Source organism: Myodes glareolus, chromosome 12 (assembly GCF_982192425.1).
Source record: "Myodes glareolus chromosome 12, mMyoGla1.1, whole genome shotgun sequence".
In the NCBI taxonomy this organism is placed as follows: Eukaryota; Metazoa; Chordata; class Mammalia; order Rodentia; family Cricetidae; genus Myodes; species Myodes glareolus.
The window spans coordinates 56,018,678-56,037,507 of NC_142037.1; the positions used below are offsets into that span (position 1 = coordinate 56,018,678).

At 36.7% G+C, this 18,830-nt stretch overlaps 1 pseudogene; it reads left to right on the plus strand.

Annotated features, from left to right (window-relative positions):
• Positions 1-16,642: 16,642 nt before the first annotated feature.
• On the plus strand, positions 16,643-17,267 carry LOC146892183 (uncharacterized; annotated as a pseudogene).
• Positions 17,268-18,830: the final 1,563 nt, after the last annotated feature.

Sequence of the window (18,830 nt, forward strand, 5' to 3'; positions counted from 1 at the left end):
ATGAAGCCTGACACTGAACTAGGCATGAACAAGGACTGTGCTTCAGGGGGAGTTCTAGCTTGCCACAGCTCCTATACACCCAAGAAAGCAGCGGGAAACTGAGATATTATGAAAGCTAGTAGGAACAAACGAAAGGTTAGCCATCTCTCTCAGTTGTGAACAACAAATGCTCACCCGTTTCCAAATTTGAAGGAGAATAAAGCTTTCCCCACTATTACTTATTGATCACCTGTGAAGCCAAAGAACACAAGAATTTCAGACAAGAAAAGACATATAACCTTTCCTCATTAGGCATCCAAGGTTAGTATGAAATACTTTGCAGAACAGGAGGATGGTGCATTAAATTGGACCTAATGTTTAAAAGAAAAGAATGGCTCTGGCACGCATTTCTCATACCGGAGCAATTTAGATAGGAAAAAACTGGAAAGCAAACATTGTGTTTTATAGGGGAGAGAGTCCTGAAAGGATGATTGTTGTCTTTTCTCACTGAACACATCAGCAGGAAAATTATTCAGCCCCAGGCAGGGGAAGCAAATATCATCAAGTACAAGAGGATTGCTGCTTGGGTCTCTCTCTTCTCCTCAAGAGCTGTCATGTTTTCGATATTTCTTTATATGTCATTGTGCAGAACAAGTATGTATGACTTGCCTGCACTCAGTCTCAGCTGCTTTTTTTTTTTTTGCTGTGCCTGATTGTTCCCACGATGAACTTCCATATTCTTAAGTATACAAAAGATGACTGCTTTTCCTCAAATAATATGATGGAAAAAACTAAAAATAATGTGGACTGGAAATCTTAAAATTAATTTTTTGGTTGATAACGAAATTACTTCAAAACTGCATTTTATTTACAAAAATGCGGTAAATAAATATCAAAGTATACCAAGGACATACTATATTGGAAAGCCTCAGTAAAATCAACCCCCAATGCAAAAATAATAATATACCTATCCTGTCATCAGTCACAAAATTCAAGAAGAATATAACACAATGTTTTTGTATCTATTCCCCAGTATATGCTTTCTCTGCTTATTTGATAAAATTTATCACTTTATGACCTTTTATTTCAGTAAACGTAGTTAGTGAAAAAAGCTTGAATTTTTCATATTCTTTCTAGCATTGTTTTCATTCCCATCCTAGACAAGGAAACCTGATTATTTTCTTCTCTTTCTAGAATTTCTGTCACTCTCCCTATAGTGCCAGCGCCAGTAATACCTCCATTTCCTCCTTTGCCTGACTTCTTGTATACTGGACTGCCCGAGGTTGACTATTTTAGATAAACCTTTGCCTTTATCACCAGGAAGATGACATTATTCTCTTTTAACTCTTCTGAAATCATTCCACAGTTCTCAACAAAGTTTGGACATTATATTTATAAACTACTACTGAGTAGAAGTTATTTTGATTTTGGAGTATTTGAATACATGAAAGTATATTTTGATAGTAGGACCTCAGAACTAGAATGTTGTCTTTATTTTACTCATGCTTTTTACATACCAGAAATTTGAACATAATTTTAATGAATTTCAACTATAATCATTCCCATAAGGCTAAGCGTGGCAGGATCTCCATGTGATGTACTGTCTGTAAATAGAGTGTTTTAGTCTTTAGTCTATTTCATTTTATCTTCCTCTTTTTTAATTGTGTGTGTGAGAGAACAAGTGATCCTTACTTCCATTTCTTATCTTTCCCTTGTTTTTGGTTAGTTTTATTTCTTCCATTGAAATGTTCCCCATGCTTGATAGGTACAAAGTAGTGTGGAAGTTGTGTTTGGAGAAAGATAGAGGAAAGGGGCATAAATGAATAGAAGACAAAAAAGAGGGAGTAGGAAAGGAAAGAAGTAGGAGAAAGAAGAAAGAAAACAAGGATGGAAAGAAAGGAGTACATAAAAGATTTGCCATTGATGACTCTTTCAGTGAATTGAAATTAGACGTCTTCTGTTTTCACTTGCAAGTAATTGGTTACTTGCAAAATGTAGCCAGTTTCCATAAGGAAATGTTGAAGCTAGTAGTCAAAAGGAAGACAGATGAAAAAGAGTTAAATACTCTTTTGTAATTCCTTGTAAATCAACATGCATTATGTCCTTTCCACTCATGTTGGCAAAATATAGCTTACACACTGATATATGCACATATTAATTAAAATAATTCAGAATATACTCTTATCCAATAAAATCAGTTATGATCATGCTGGAGATTGTGTTCATTTTCTGACATTTTCAGCCTAAGATGTCTTATGTAATATGCATATCATTTTATAATTTTGTATTAAAATGTCACCGTTAAACCAAGTCTTTGAAAGAAGAAAATTCTTTGTGTTGAGGTAACGGGACTCACAGAAAAGTTACTATTGTTGCTTTGATTGATTTTTAAAGCTTCAATTCCACATAACAAGTAGAGTAGATAAACCAAAGACAAACTTCAGGGTGTTTTCCTTTTAGTGTTGACCAGAAATTAGTCAAAATGTCACTCCGCCGACATGCACATTGTGATGAATCTTGAAAAAAAAAAGCCACACAATCATCTCATTGGATGCTAAACAGAACTTTGGCAAAATCCAACGCCCCTTCATGAAAAGGGTCTTGGAGAAATCAGAACTACAACGAACATACCTAAACATAAAAAAGGCAATATATACAGACAGCAAGCCAACATCAAATTAAATAGAAGGAAACTCAAAGCGAATCCATTAAAATCAGTCACAAGTTCACTCTCTCAATATTTATTCAATATAGTACTCGAAGTTCTAGCTAGAGCAATATGACAAAGAAAAGAAATCACAGGGATGCAAATTGGAAGGGAAAATCTCAAAGATTCACTATTTACAGATGCTATCACAGTACACATAAGTGGCCCCCAAAAATTGTATCAGGGTACTGCAACTGATAAACATCTTTAGTAATGAGGTAGTATACAAGATCAATTAAAAAATGTCAATATCCCTCTTATATATTAATGGTAAATGAGCTGAGAAAGAAATCAGAGAAACATTACCAGTCAAAATAGCCACAAACAGCATAAAATATCTTGAAGTAATCTAGTTAATAAGCGAAAGACCTGTATAAAAAGAAATTTAAGTCTTTTAAGAAATAAACTGATGAAGATATTAGAAAGCAGAAAAATCTCACACGTTCTTGGGTAGGAAGAATCAACATAGCAGAAATTACGCTGAACTATAAGCAAAATCTAGATGGAAGACAAGTTGATAAAGCAAGGAAGATTGAACAAATACTTTTGATATACAACATAAATATTCACACTAGTGGATCAAATAGAATTGCAGATTAGCAACAATATCTTCTGTAAAGATTTTCTGGGGAAAAAAACCACAAAACTAAGGATATAGCATATACATAAACACATACACATATAAGTTTACTTATTTTTGTCCCCTTAATTTTCACTAGTAGATGACTATAAGGACAAAATAAGATTGCATTCACAGAGATAGAAGGGATAGTTTAAACTGCAGACCACCTCTGAAATGCATGCTTTGTATCATATTGATAAGTACCTGTTTAAATCGTAGCTTTTTGTACAACTATGTCAGGTAGAATTAAATTGTGTTTCACCTGAATTATCCCTACACAATCAAAGAGAGTGTCATATTAATTCTGCATTTATTCAGAATTGTAGAGTTGTGCTTAATATAGCATAATAATATTATCCAAAAGAGAACTCTGCCCTGGGAAAAGTATGTTTATTCACAGCTCTAACTGTGCACACATTCGCAAAGGTTTTCTTTTTCCTATATTGAGGATATCTAGATAAAATATCATCAACAAAGCAAATATAAACATTTAACAAAATAGTCTGGTGAATTTGCTTATTCATTTATTCTTCCATTTTCTTTTTCCTCTCATTTTTTTGAGAATATTGGTTTCTTGTTCTTCCTATTTCCAGCAATTATTCAAAGATCAAAGTAGTAAGCACCAAGTTAAACCTACAGATTCTTTTCTTTTATTGTTTTATTGAGCTATACGCTTTCCTCCACTTATCTTTCTTTCTCTGCTCTGGCCTTCTACCCTCTCCTGTTACTAGACAACAGAGAGGACCCTAAAAGAGACATACATGGATCTACATAGGAAGGCGACAAAGAAAAGGTCTCCTGAGTACATTGGGAGTGTGGGGGGTCACGGGAGATAGAAGATCTGCCTATTCTAAAGTCTGTTAAGACTGTAAGAAACTCATGGAAAGAAACCATGTTAATTTTATTTACAACATATCTCATTCTATATTTAATTTTAATTTTGGAATATAATTCTTCTCTTCTTAGAACTCATCTCCTACTTAGAGATCTTGGAAGTTAAGGTAAATTTCACTCAATATTTACAAAAACTCTGTACAATTATCATTTTCCTGTCACCTGTTTACAGAACAATTCATATACATGAGTTCCCCAACAAAAATGCTTGGTTTAAAATGGTCAAAAGAATCTCTAGTCTGTAAGTTGTCTATCACAATTATAAGAAGCCTGTTTTTCAGTTCTTACCATGTACATGTATGTGCCAGCTGTTGCCACCGTTGATGGTGTGACCACTGTCTGTTTTCAACATCTTCTTCTCAGTTCTATATAATCATGTATAGCATTAATCAGTTTTTTCATTTGAGATCTCTTTGACCTTTACTCTCATGATTACATATCAAAGAATGGATGTAGCATGATTAATAATACCCAGAGACAGAAACTGGGGTTCAACCATAAGGTCAGAAAAGCAAAACAGCTGGCTATTGGCTCTTACCTTTACCTCAGTGCAAAATGGCAATCCTACCTCCAGGAATCTCAGATTGAGACTGAGTGTGAGACTGGTCTCCTCCCATTTTATATTCCTCTCTAGACCTGGGATTAAAGGTGTGCACACCTACTGTTCATTTTCTATGGCAAACTATTGTGGTTACTGGGATTAAAGGGGTTTGTCATCACTGCTTGGTCTGCAAGGCTGATAAGTATTTCTGTTTTACATCATAAACTTCAGGTAAGCTTTGTTTATTAAAACAAATTAAATATTACTACAAATGGGTTCTGCAGTCATTTGACTTTCAAAGATTTTAAGCAATTTTGTCAATACTATATTCGACTGTTCTCCTTGCCTCTACTATTAACATAACTGTACTTCAGGGGGTATTGTTGTGGATAAGTCTGGCTCCACAATGTCCCTTGAGTATTTCCATTCCATATGCTCTTCTGATTCAGTCCTACAGGCAGTGTGAGCATAAGCAATAAGCCTTTGACTTTTAGATAATAATGTTTTTGCTAATTTATTTTGATTTATCCATCTGTATGCTGAGTATTGGAATAAAGATATTTTCTATAAGGAATATTAGTGATTTATCCTTAAATGCTCTTTTCATGAAGCACAGTGAAATAAAAGTAGAAAATAAATACAGAGTATTCCTGAATGCATACTAAGGAATTTTTGTTAAATATAAATGTCTAAAAAACCCCATATTTAAAAATAAATCAGTCATCCTTGAAATCATATGTACATTATGTACATACACAAACAAAAAATGGACCCAGTATGTTGTTTGGATATATGTGTATGTGTGCGTGTGCGTGTGTGTGTGTGTGTGTGTGTGTAATTTGTTCATATTTAGTTACACACAGAACAGCAAATAGAATCAAGAAAAAAGAGACTATCAACTTCAGACTGGGTGCTTGAGAAGTGTTTTAGGAAGAATTTCTGAGAGTTTCTGTCTGAATCCCGGAAATGGGGAGAATGGTATAATTCTATTTCAACTAAAGAAACGACAGAAAAATTACTTTAGGTTAAATAGTAAGATCAAGGAGCTCAGTCCAGTGCTCCAATGTGAGTCTCTGTCTTTATCTCCATCCCTTGCCAGATGAAGGTTCTATGGTGATAATGCAAGATATTCATCAGTGTGTCTGTGGGAGAAGGCCAGTTCAGGTACCCTCTCCTCTGCTGCCCACGGACCTAGTTGGGGACATCTGCTTGGACACCTGGGAACCCCTCTAGAGCCAAGCTCTAGCCAACCCTAAAATGGCTCCCTTGGTTAGGATAACTTCTTTCCTGCTCCCATATCCACCCTTTCTTCATCTCAATTAACCCATTCCCCAAAGCTCTCCCCAACTCCCTCCTTCTCTCTCCCCATCTCCCCTTCCCCCAACCCATCCCAAACCCCCTTCTCCCAACTTTTGCCCGGCGATCTTGTCTGCTTCCAGTATCCAGGAAAATAACTATATGTGTTTCTTTGAGCTCAGATGAAGAGCAGAGGGAGGGAGAATATAAGAAAGGAAGGCAGGACCGCGAGTGGTGCGTCCACCCATGGAGACTGTGGAACTGATTTAGTGGGAGCTCATTAAGACCAGCTGGACTGGGTCTGAAGGACCATGTGATCAAACCAGACTCTCTGAATGTTACTAACAATGAGGGTGGACTGAGAAACCATTGATAATGACACTGGATTTTGATTCTACTGCATGGACTGGCTTTTTGGAAGCCTAGTCTGTTTGGATGCACACCTTACTAGGATGGGGCGGGGGCTTGGACTTCCCACAAGGCAGGGCACCCTGACTTCTCTTAGGACTTGAGAACGAGGGGTAGCAGGAGTGGGAGGAGTGGGAGGGAAGTGGGAGGATGGGAGGAGGTAGAAATTTTAAATAAATAAATTAATTAATTAAAAAATAGTAAAATCTGTCTTAAATGAAATAAAGCAATACTGAATATATTGTTATGTAGGACCAAGTTTTATGTTAGCAGATGGGAAGACATTTAAGAATGTATAATTTAGAGTAAATGAAGAATATATTATAATGGAAGACAAGTGATAAATTTCAAAAGCATTACCAGATTACTAGTCACGAAGAAATTTACACTATAGAGAAAAGAGTGAATTAGTCAGACTAATTACTAATTAAAAGAAAAAGTTGTTTATCTTTATTGTTTTAAATTAACCTCAAAATGTTGAAAAATAAGTTATGAATATATTTTGATTAAATTTATTATTTTTAAATTGTAATTTAGTTAGAATTGTTCCGCTGCTTCTGATCTTCTTTCAAAATATCCTCTCTACCCTCTCCCTCTCCTTCAAATTCATTTCATGCATATATGATTCTTGAATACTACCTTCCACAATGATATATTGTCACATGTATGTCCAACCGATTGATGTGTTCTTACCTGTGGGTCTCAATACTTCTTTTCCTGTTCCCTGTTTTCCTCACTGGCCTCAAGTTTGTGGTGTAGGGTTGAGGCTTTGTGAGTTTTTCTGTCTACTACAGCATGTTCATTGGTGGTGTCCTTGTCATACACCATACATGGGTAATTATGTCGCTAACACTTTATGTGGATATATTTTACCCTTACTAGGAAACACAATTTTAGAACAAATTCTCTGATCGTCTGATTAACAGATTCTCCTGTTCCTTCTTCCTCAATGCTTTCTGAGTCTTAGTCACAGGAAGGCTTTATAGATGTGTCCATTGGGATTAGATTCCACAATTATGCACTTTGATTGCATGTGGTTTTCTGTAGTCATCTCTGTATATTCCAAAGAGAAGGTCTTTGTTACGTGGTGCTATATTTATCTATGGGTATAAACACAAAACTTTAGGGATTGCTGTTGGGGTGTACTGGTTTATTGTGTGGTTGCAGAGTCTCCTCCAATATAAATCACTTCACTAGCACTAAGTAGTTGGTTAGGTTTCCAATACTAGGCAAGGATATCTATAATTTAAGAGAAATAAAAAATAATGCTTATATTTTATAAATTTACTTTGGGATATATACTCTAAAATGTTTGTGAATAAGCTATGGTTGATAATGTCAAATGTGTAATAAACCATATATTTTAAAATATTAACTTAAAAGTACTTCAATTTTGTAGATAAAGGAGACTTTAATTGAGTGGCTATATTTTCAATATTTGAACAATAATAATACCTATAAAATTTAACGACACAACAAGAAGAAAAACCTGAATGTATCCATCGGTTTTAGCAATTGATGCGAAATAAAACCTATAACCCCATGTTAATACTGGTTGACACGCAGAATCAGACAGAAGCAGTCTTCACAGAAGATATTTGCAGTATGAAGCACATTTGTAGATAAAAGAGCACTGGGATCTGATGGGGAGCACTTATGTGATAACATTTACAAACTGTGTTAAAAAGGTCACTTTAATATCTGCCAGAATGGCACTTGTGGGAAAGTAGCATAAAGTCTTTAAGAATACAACCTGTGTGGGGCTGGAGAGATGGCTCAGAGGTTAAGAGCATTGCCTGCTCTTCCAAGGGTCTTGAGTTCAATTCCCAGCAAACACATGGTGGCTCACAACCATCTGTAATGAGGTCTGGTGCCCTCTTCTGACCTTCAGGCACACACAGAATATTGAATACATAATAAATAAATAAATATTTTTTTAAAAAGAATACAACCTGTGAGAATTTAGTAAAATCAGGTGAATATTCATTGTTACGAACCTTTCAATAAACACAATGAAAGTTTGGTTTAAAGTCCAATTGCTTTGTTTGCTCTTTTCCTTCTTCCTCTGTTCTCTTGTATTTCTTCTGCCCCTTTCCTTCTTTTCCTATAGTCTTCCTCCTCTGCCTCTTCCTTTTTCTCTGACAAAGTCTCACCTATATTCCTCCTCCATCTTTTTTGTTTTTTGTTTTTGTTTGTTTGTTTTTTGGAACTTGCCGAAACTGTAATTGAAGGAATGATATGGCTGACAATTTCTAATAGTCATAGACAAAAATCTCTGTTTTAAACAACAACAACAAAATTATTTGACTTTATTATTACATTATGGTGGTGCTTTCCTCTATAGTTCATGGCCTTAAACAACACTACTGCTTTCTAATAAGAGGATCCTGGAAATGAAGATCCTTCCATTCCTCTGTGTATGAGAGCCTGCTTTACACTGCTGGTGTTGAGGAGGATCTCATACAGTGTATAAGTCACAATTATCCACACACGGTCTCATTACATCAGGCTGTTGTCTTTATTTTTCCAAATGTTTGAGGTTAAAAAAATATTACCTGAAGGATTCTAAAGCTAAAATACATTCCTACCTGTACTTATTTCTAAATGTATATTTATAATATATCTTGTGTTGACACATTATTAGATGCTGAGTTCAAGAAAATCATATATTAATATCTTAACTTACAAAATCTCAGGAACTGTTTTCCCATGGCTTATCTTTTATACTGTAATATTGAAGACAATGCTATCTTGAATACCAAAGCAAATCTGAGGAAAATTTTTAAGTGGATTGTCAAATCCACTGACCAGCATATTTTATGCAAAAAGAATGGAAAAAATTTAAATGTGAGACGATCTTGGGCTGAAGTAATATACAATATAAACTACTAATACGAGGACCTCAAGATCTGTTGACTATACATATAAAAATCTCATTTAGTTGAAAACAGAATTGAGGCAAAGGATAAGCAAAGTGATATCAACGGATAAAAAAAATGATTCTTTATCATTTAGTGATAAAGAAAGCCAATGCCAATACCGACCTTATGAATATCTTCAATTTATTTAACAAAACAGAAAAAAGAACCTATTGATATTTGACATCTGGTAGTTTAATTTTCTTTGTAGTATAGAAAAAGAACCAGATAATCAAAGAACAATGAAGAACCGTTGTATCTCAGGACAAACGTGATAATCACTTTGATTAGAATGGTGATGATTAAAATGGGTAAAAGTATTTGAAATATATAGAACATATTTTGGACAAAGTGAAAGAAATGCTTTCTTGTGACATTGAGATTTTCTGCCACCCCTTTTTAAAGTGAAACAATCATTTCCCATAGGAGTTGAAAGTAGGTATTTATCAGCTATCTTCCTAAAATGAGCATTGTCTTCTAAAGTGGAACTGTTTCTCAAAGTCATGACTTCATACTATAGTCCTAATATTGTGGTAATTCTTGGCACATAAATCGTAAATACAGAATCTTTACTTCTTCAGAGCCCTAAAATTTTGCATTTGAATTAACTCATGCATAGCTTGTAAGCCACAAATGGCACGTGTACTTAATATTGTGATTGAAAAATTATTTGTATCTACCACAGTCAGTCAATTATATGAATAATTATGTTAGATTAAAGTTTTTGAAAAGTAAATGGCAATTTTGAAGATAATGGCAGGAAGTGAGGCAGTATCTTAGTTGAGAAGGTCAAGATGTTTTCTAATTAACAATTTCTAAGAAGTTTAAAAATTCAATTAATTCTGATAAAATATTAAAACTGTATTTATCACCTTTGCAAATTTATGGAGTGTCATATTTTTCACTTGAAAATATTTTAAGTTAAAATCTAAGCAAGAACCAAAGAGCCCAGTACCTGATATTAAAATAGGGGAAAATAATAGCATGATAAAATTATTGGTGTACACAGTGAAAACGCCTTAAGAAAGAGTTCTAAATGTCCTTGTCTCCTAAACTCCCTTCAATGTCTCAGTTTTGTAAAATTTTTCACTTCAAATATAAAAGCAGTAAACTTTATTCTGTATAAGTGGGTCAAGGTAAATCTCAGTCTTCCCCGATGAATATTCAGTCAAAGATTCTTGTTTCCACCCACATTCCTTTTTCTTTTGCCAGTTCTTTTTCATTCCCCTATGATTCCCATGGGTACAGAAGATTCTCTTCAGTTGCAGAGAAAGGATCTTCTTTACTTTTCTTTGCTATCTTCTCAAATAAGATGAGAAAGGCATCCTTTCTGTTCTAAGCCACTATTGAAGGAATCTAACTTTTAAGTTTTCCAATTGCTTCTCTTTCTGGAGACATTTACTTAAGAGTGGGCTTGATTGTTATTAAATCTGGCAGATTCATCGTAAAGGCCTGCAGCACACCAACTCCTCGGAAAGCAGAAGGAGAAAGTAACTGCTGTATACAGAATAACATCTAAAGGAAATTGCACTGAGTCCTGACCTTGGCAGTTTCTCTTTAGCCTCTTGGAGCATTAATTCAGACTGGCCAGTGGTGCACTGGCTCTGTCAGTCCCATTGTCAGATTAGATTAATTCTAAAGCAATCACAGCTGTTATCTTTAAGCACTTTTTGTGTATCATAAGAATTCAGTAGTAGGTGCGGCTAACATTCAAAGCAAATTTATTTTATGCAATTAAATGTTCATTTAAAAAGAGTAAAATCCTGAGTAAGAAACTATGTTTTTGAATTGTGTAGAAATGATTATGTAACTACTTCCTGGTCTAGCTCACATGTGACATTTCATTCTAGTGGCATTTGAAAAATAATTTTGAAACTTCTATTCCTGGACGAAGAAAATGAAAATGTTGCTTCAGTCTTTAGTTTTGTAACAACAGAGGTTGTGTCTTTAAAATCCTATGCAGTTATCAAAAGAGTTTAAAATTTATCTTATTAAAATACAAATAAAGTCATAAAACATAGTTTATTAAATAAAATATGTCACTATTTCATTTAATCTATTACATTACATTGACACTATTATAGACTTACATGATAGTCATGATAGTAAAGCAATGAAATTTGGAAATTATATAATATTTTTTCATAATTCAAATCATGATACACATACACACACACGCACACACATACACACACACACACATATATATATATATATATATATACACACACACACACACACACACACACATATATATATATATATATATATAAATTATTTTAAGAAAAATAAAAATAAATGGACCAGAGCCAGGGCCCTGCCTTCACTGGAAGGAGGTGACTGTTTGGGACCCCAACTGGACTGTCATGTTTTCGATGTTTTAGTTCCCACCCTACCCCACATCCTGTGCACATCCTTTGACACACCGCACTCACTGAAACCCAGACACTTGAAAGCAGCCTTCACTCACATGACAAATATCCCCCACCACATCATGACCACTGGAGCTATTGCCTTGCCTGCCTACGCATGAGGTGAATGTCTGGTTTCTGGCTGGACAGCCCTGTTCTCCAGGCTCTAGTCTTCCTTGGCATATCCTGAAATAGAGACAAAAAAGAAAGCACAAACTGAGGGAAATCTGGAAATGGAAAACCTGGATAAATGATTAGGAGCTATACATCCAAGCATCATCAACAGAATACAGGCGATGGAAGACAAAATCTCAGGTGTTGAAGATACTATAGAGGAAATAGACTCAATGGTCAAAAATTTTAAATATAACAAAATTTTTAACTCTAAATGGATGACTTTATTAAGAGAAGACAAAATAAGTATTTACCTCAAACATCCACAAAAACAAAGCACACAGACTTACCCATACAATACTTAGGTTTAAATATTGCTTATTCCATCAATGCTAAACCTGATGTTCAGGTGTAAAATACAAACCACAAAAAATACAAGTTTCCATAGATGAATTGATATAGATGTACAAGTGATATTGAAGGAAAGCTTGGACACTGGACAGTGCCTTAATTATATCAAGCAATGATGTCAGCCTCCCGATACACATGAAACCAGGATCATATTTCTCATCTTCCTCAACAGGTTATAGACAGGAGCACAGATATTAACCCATACACCCATGAATCACTGATTTCTGACAAAGAATATAAAGTTATGCGATGGAAAAAAGAAAGCATCTTCAACAAATGGTGCTAGCAAACGGAATGCCAGTATGTAGAAGAATGCAAATAGACCTACTTCTATCTCCACGGACAAAGTTTAAGTCCAAATGGATCAAAGAGCTCAACATAAATCCAATTACACTCAACCTCTTAGAGGAGAATTTGGAAAGCATTCTTGAATGCATTGACACAGGAGTCCACTTCCTGGATATAACACCAGTAGCACAGACACTGAGATTGGCAATTAATAAATAGAACCTCCTGAAACTGAGAAGCTTCTGTAAGGTAAAGGACACTGTCAATATATCAAAACAGCAGCCTACTGAACGGTAGGCTTCACCAATACCACACCTAACAGAGGACTAATCTACAAAATATACAAGAGCTCAAGAAATTAGAAATAGAAATACCAAATAATCCAATCAAAATGTAGTACAGATCAAAACAGAGAATTCTCAGCAGAAGACACTGAAATGGCCAAATAGCACTTAAGGAACTGTTCAACATCCTTTTCTTTTCAGGGAAATTAAAATTAAAACCACTCTGAGTTATGATATTATGCAAGTCAGAATGGCTAAGATCAGAAACAAGGATAGCAACTAATGATGGAGAGATTGTGGAGCAAGAGGAACACTCCTCCATTTCTGGTAGGAGTGCAAACTTGTATAACAGCTTTGGAAATAAGTAGGGTGGTTTCTCCAAAAATTGAGAAGCAGTCTACTTCAAGATCCAGCAATACCACTTTAGAGCATATAACCAAAGAATGCACACTCATATATCAAAGTATTTGGTTAGCTATGTTCATAGCAGTATTATTCATAATTGCTAGAAACTGGACACAAACTAGATGTCCCTCAACCCAAGAATTGATAAAGAAGTTGTATATTTATATTTGAAGTACTACTCAGCTGTAAAAATCAATAACATTTTGAAATTTATAGGCAAATGGAAGGAAATAGACAAAAACCTCTGAGTGATGTAACCCAGTTCCTAAAAGACAAACATACTATACATTCACTCATAACTGGGTAGTAGACGTAATGCAAAGATAACCAGCCTACAGTCCACAACTCCAGAGAAGACAGAAAACAAGGAGGACTGTAAAAGAAACATACATGGATCCCCCTGGAAAAGGAAAATAGATAAGTTCCCCTGAGTAAATGGAGGACATGGGGAGGAGAGGGAAAGTGAAAGGGAAGTGGGGAGGGAGGAAGGGAGGAGAGGGTAGAACATGAGGGATCAGGATCATTGAGTTGGGGAAAGGACAGAGAGGGAGAAATAGAAAAGGGATTTACTAATAGAGGGAGCCATTATGGGGTTAGGGATAAACCTTGAAATAAGGAAATTCCCAGGAATCTGCAAGGATGACCCTAGCTAAGAATCTAAGCAATAACGCAGAAGGTGCTTATACTGGCCTTCTCCTGTAGTAAGATTGATGACTATCTCAATTGTCATCATAGAACCTTCATTCAGTAAATGATGGAGGCAGATGCAGAGAACCACTGCTAAGCACTGGGCCAAAATTCCAGATTCCAGAGACCAGTTATAGGGAGGGAGAAGCGATACTATGAGCAAAGAGGTCGAGACCATGATGGGAATACCCACAGAAAAAGCAAACCAGAGCTAGTGGCAGATCACTGACTGTAGACTGACAGCTGGTATACCTGCATAGGACTGAAGTATATGCTCTAACTGTGGTTGAAAGTTGTGTGGCTTAGGCAGTTTGTGGAGACACAGTATGTGAAATGAGTATTTATCAATAGTACACGAATTGGGTTTTTGGAGCCCATTTCCGATGGAGGGATATCTTGCACAGCCTAGACAAGGGGGGGGGGCAGTCTGCCCTGCCTCAATGGTCCTGACTCAAAATGATGTGATAGACTTTGTTGACCCTTCATTGGAGGTCTCACCCTCTCTGTGGAGTGGATGGTAGGTGTGGTAGGGGGGAGGTGGAGGATCGAGAGGAGGGGAGGGAGAGGGAACTGGGATTGATACGTAAAATAAAAAGTTTTTTAAAATGTTATATATACCTATTTTTTAAAAAATCATATATATCCTCCCACTTTGGTGTTTCAGGAAAACCTTTCACAGTAATCCTGGAGACAAGAAGAAAAGGAAGGACAATTGTTGCTGCTTCTTCTTGGGAATTGTGAGAAAAGAGAGAGCTGAGTATAATTAAAAGCACCTGGGACAACTGATGTCAGAGGATGCAAGGTCACCCAGTGGCTAATGGCTACCAGACAGTCAAGGTCAACAACTGACAAAGCCTTGGTCAGGGATGGACAAAGCGTCCTGTGGTGGGAGGCAGGTTGAGCCACCCCTGAGTAGGTGGACAATCGATGAACAGGGCATGATCATCTTCGTGTGGGCCAGATCACGTGGACTGTGGGCCTCCAGTGTCTCAGGCTATGCTTTTCCAGAGAACTAACCAGTCTTGTATTTACTCAGCCCTTGTACAGACTCTATCATGATCCTATTCAAAAGAAAACCACTAGATGACAGAGCTCAGTGCTTTTTTAAATTTGGGGAATGTCACCTACTCTGGAAAGTTTCTCTAACTTTTTTCTAAATTTCCTACTTTTCTGCAATCCTTCTTTGTAGAGATTGCATCAGAATTGCTTACTACTCCCATCTTTTACCTTCACAGCTGTGAGCCAAGCTTATAGCCAGTGCCCAAGGTCAATTTTTGATGTCCACGGATGACTGTGGGTCATCATAGGTCTTTGGGTCAAGCATAGCAAAGTAGAGAAAGGTCTCTATCAAAATGAACTTGTGAATTCTGATGGAATTCAGCCCTATTGGGAACACGGTCTCTCAGGACGATCTTGCTCTGGCCTTTCCACACATTTGCTTACACACAGGGATGTTCAAGGCAGCACAACCATGATAGGGGCCAAAAAGAACATGTACACCTAGGCCAGGCAGTGGTGGCACACTCCTTTAATAGCAGATATGCATGAGTTCAAGGCCGACCTGATCACAGAGCCTGATTCTGTTCAACCCTGAAGTTCAATCACCAAGGAGGAGTTGCCCTAAGAGGCCACTCTCACACCACAGTTGATGTAAAAGCAATAGGATTTAATTAATTCTGTTGTGACAGCGTCTTTCAGCATTTGAGAGGCCAAAAAGACCCTGAATAGCTGGTACAGGCTACTTTTAAAGTAAAAAGCCATAGAAACAAAGGGGTGCAGGGAGAACTCGAGAATTGTTCTTCAGCTATTAGGATTGGCTTATTTAAAGGGCTATTAACAATGATTGGTCTGAGCCAGGGCTGGAGGGCAGTTGCCAGATCAGGTGAGGTAAGAGGAAACATTTGAGGGTTACTTTGACCCCTTCCCAGGGACTAAGTCAAAACATCAGAAACTGAGTCAACACCTAAGGGTTATCTTGCCCCTATTCCAGTAACTGAGTTCTATTTGGAGAACATTCACAAGGACTCAGGGAGATGGAAAATCCTCAACTTTCCAGTACATGCATGTGTAGTTGTTTGGTCCTTGGTTCCCAGAGGAGGGGGAGGACTAATACTGAGAGGCCTCAGAAATGGCCTCAGAGTCGTCCTAGAGTTTTTCAGTTCCAGAGGCTTCAAAGCTACAGAGACACTCTGTCTCAAAAAATCAATGTGTGCATCTGGACAATCCATTATTTGGGGCATAAATGATGGGGACTGATTTTTACCACCTTTTCAAGGGATGTGTTTTTGTCATTTTGTTTGAATTTCTTTTGCATAATTTAATAAAACTATTTAGCTCCATTAAAGGGCCTGTCGAGCTTAAGAAAGTCTTTGTGCTACTCCCTGTGACTGAATTTAAACAGTCCGGTCTTACCCAAAGCTAGGCACCTCAGCTCAGTGGCAACTTGGAGCCACAAGTTCCACACCTCCACTACGCAGACTCACTGCATTTTCTTTTTAATACCCCCTGCTCTTGGAAGCACTAAAATGTTTCTGCTTAGGTACCTCAGACGACAAACCCACAGTCTCTGAGGCTATGCAGGACAGAATGTATGATTGGACTTATGGTAATTTGTTTGAGAACCCAGAAGACCCTTCCGAGTCAAGTCAGAACTTGTACAGCTTCTGGAACTTCACAAATGAGATCTAATGGAACGATTCCCAGTATAGAGACTGGTCAAGGCTGCTCAACCGTTTCACCAGTATGCTGTCAGCATGGTAGGAATGCAATGGTCTTGAAGGATGGAGAGGAAGAAGACAAGAAGGGACTTGTTTGGAGCCACCTTCAGGCTGAAATTGCTCAGAACGAAGCTGCTAGAGGCAAACTTGCTCTAGATATGCCTGCTCAGTTGAGTTTTGCTCAGGAAGCCACAGGAGTGGGAGAGGAGGGAGAAAACAAATAAGTGGGAGGAGGACATCCTGGCGATAGTAGTTCTGGTTCAATGGACAACAAGATCCTCGAAAAAGGTGGCCATAGCGACAGCGATCAACAACAGCCTCAGCAGGAGCTGTCAATGCCTGAGAGATGGGCTGCCACTCCTGCATGGCACCCAATTTACCCAGGCTCGAATGCAGGAGCTGGAACACATTTTCCAAGAGACTCACTACCCCAGCTGGCTAGCAAGGAAGGATCTTGCAAGATGGGTGGGTGTCCCGGAAGCTGATATACGGGACTAGTTTAGGACCAGGAGAATCATTTTCAGGAAAAGTAGAATGTTTCTTATGTGCCATGTGCTGTCTGGTTCTCACAACAACGATCCCTGAGGATTTCAGAGAAGCACTTGAGTGAGATTCCTGTCCTGAAGTCAGATGTCCTGGAGCCTGTCCCTGTCCCCAATGTCTCAGCCATCCATGCTGGCCTTGAAAACCTTTTATTTTCTGCATTTATTTCAGCAATAAAGAGGTAAATTGTAAAGGAAAACAAGAAAAAGAAATGTTAATACTTTGCAACATATGCTCATATTACTAGAGTACTATTTGAGGAAACTGTTTTATGATTCCTTAATATTTCCTAAATAAAATATTGCTCCCATTGAAAAATATGTAAGTGTATAGCAGTAAAAGCTATAGTGTTACATTTACATTCTTAAATGTTAAACACAAGTTAAACATCATTTGCATTATCTGTCACCTTCCAGCACAAATAAATACATAATTAAAAGTGCACATGAATTCTCTGCAGAGCTGATCATAAATGGAAAACTTTATTCCCTAACAAAATTTCATATCATCTGAAGTTATATCAGCATTACATTCTTTATAGACATTGCCTCCATGATATCATAACTAAAGTAAAATTTTAATAGTGACCACTGAATTAATTCTTAATCATTTCTATAGCTAGGTTTTCATCTTACTTAAAATACATTGGATAATGTATGTCTTTTCCACCAAGAAAATATCATACTTCCTTCCTCAGCTTATCACATAGTTTTTCTTGAATCGATTTTACTGTATTGTTTTTATCAACTGAATTAATGAACTGTAAAATCACTTTTCTTGAGACTACATAAATTATAATTTTAAGTGTTGACTCCCTTTATCTACTACAAAACTGATAAGAATTCTTTACAAACTCTCCAAAATAAATTAAATAAGTAACAATAACATTAAAAAGCAAAACCTGTTGGCAAGCTGAGAAATATAAGTCAGAGCCATGCAATGGTCTCTGCTGAGATGTTGAACTCTGCACTGAGAGTTCCAAGTAAATGGAACTGAAGCACTGTGCCAGGAAGAATCTCTCCTCTGGGTCTCTTCCCAACGTAATTAGTTTCATGCAAAATGACTGCCGTTCCTGTTTATTATATATGAATTTAATATCCCCATAGATAAAATACAAGAATTGATAACTGAAAAACCCAAAAAATATGTCTTTCTCTGGTGAACACAAAAATAGACTACCCTGCATTCTCCTCCTTTGCACACAATGGGCAAGGCTCTGACATTTCCCATGAGTCAAGTGATGAACTGTTTCCTGAGGGTGTTTACTCTTTTCTTTTTAGTCTGAAGAGGAAAAAGGAAAGCATAAAGATGATACATAACTGGTTTGTAAATTTAAAGCATACATGAAGATGACAGAACCTCCCTATAAAATGCTTAAATTATAAGAATTTCAGAACGATGATCTTGATGGGTACTTTCAGCTCAAGCCTAGTTCATTTGTTACTGATAATATGTGGTCAACATGGAAATTAATTCAACGAATTTGCTCTAGTGGTTCATACTGTCTGTTATGACTTGTTTTGGTGTGCCTTGTCTCTCTCCAACGTGCTCTAATACAAGCTTCTATATTTTGCCTTCCTCTTTGTTTTTAGCATTGTGTACTTG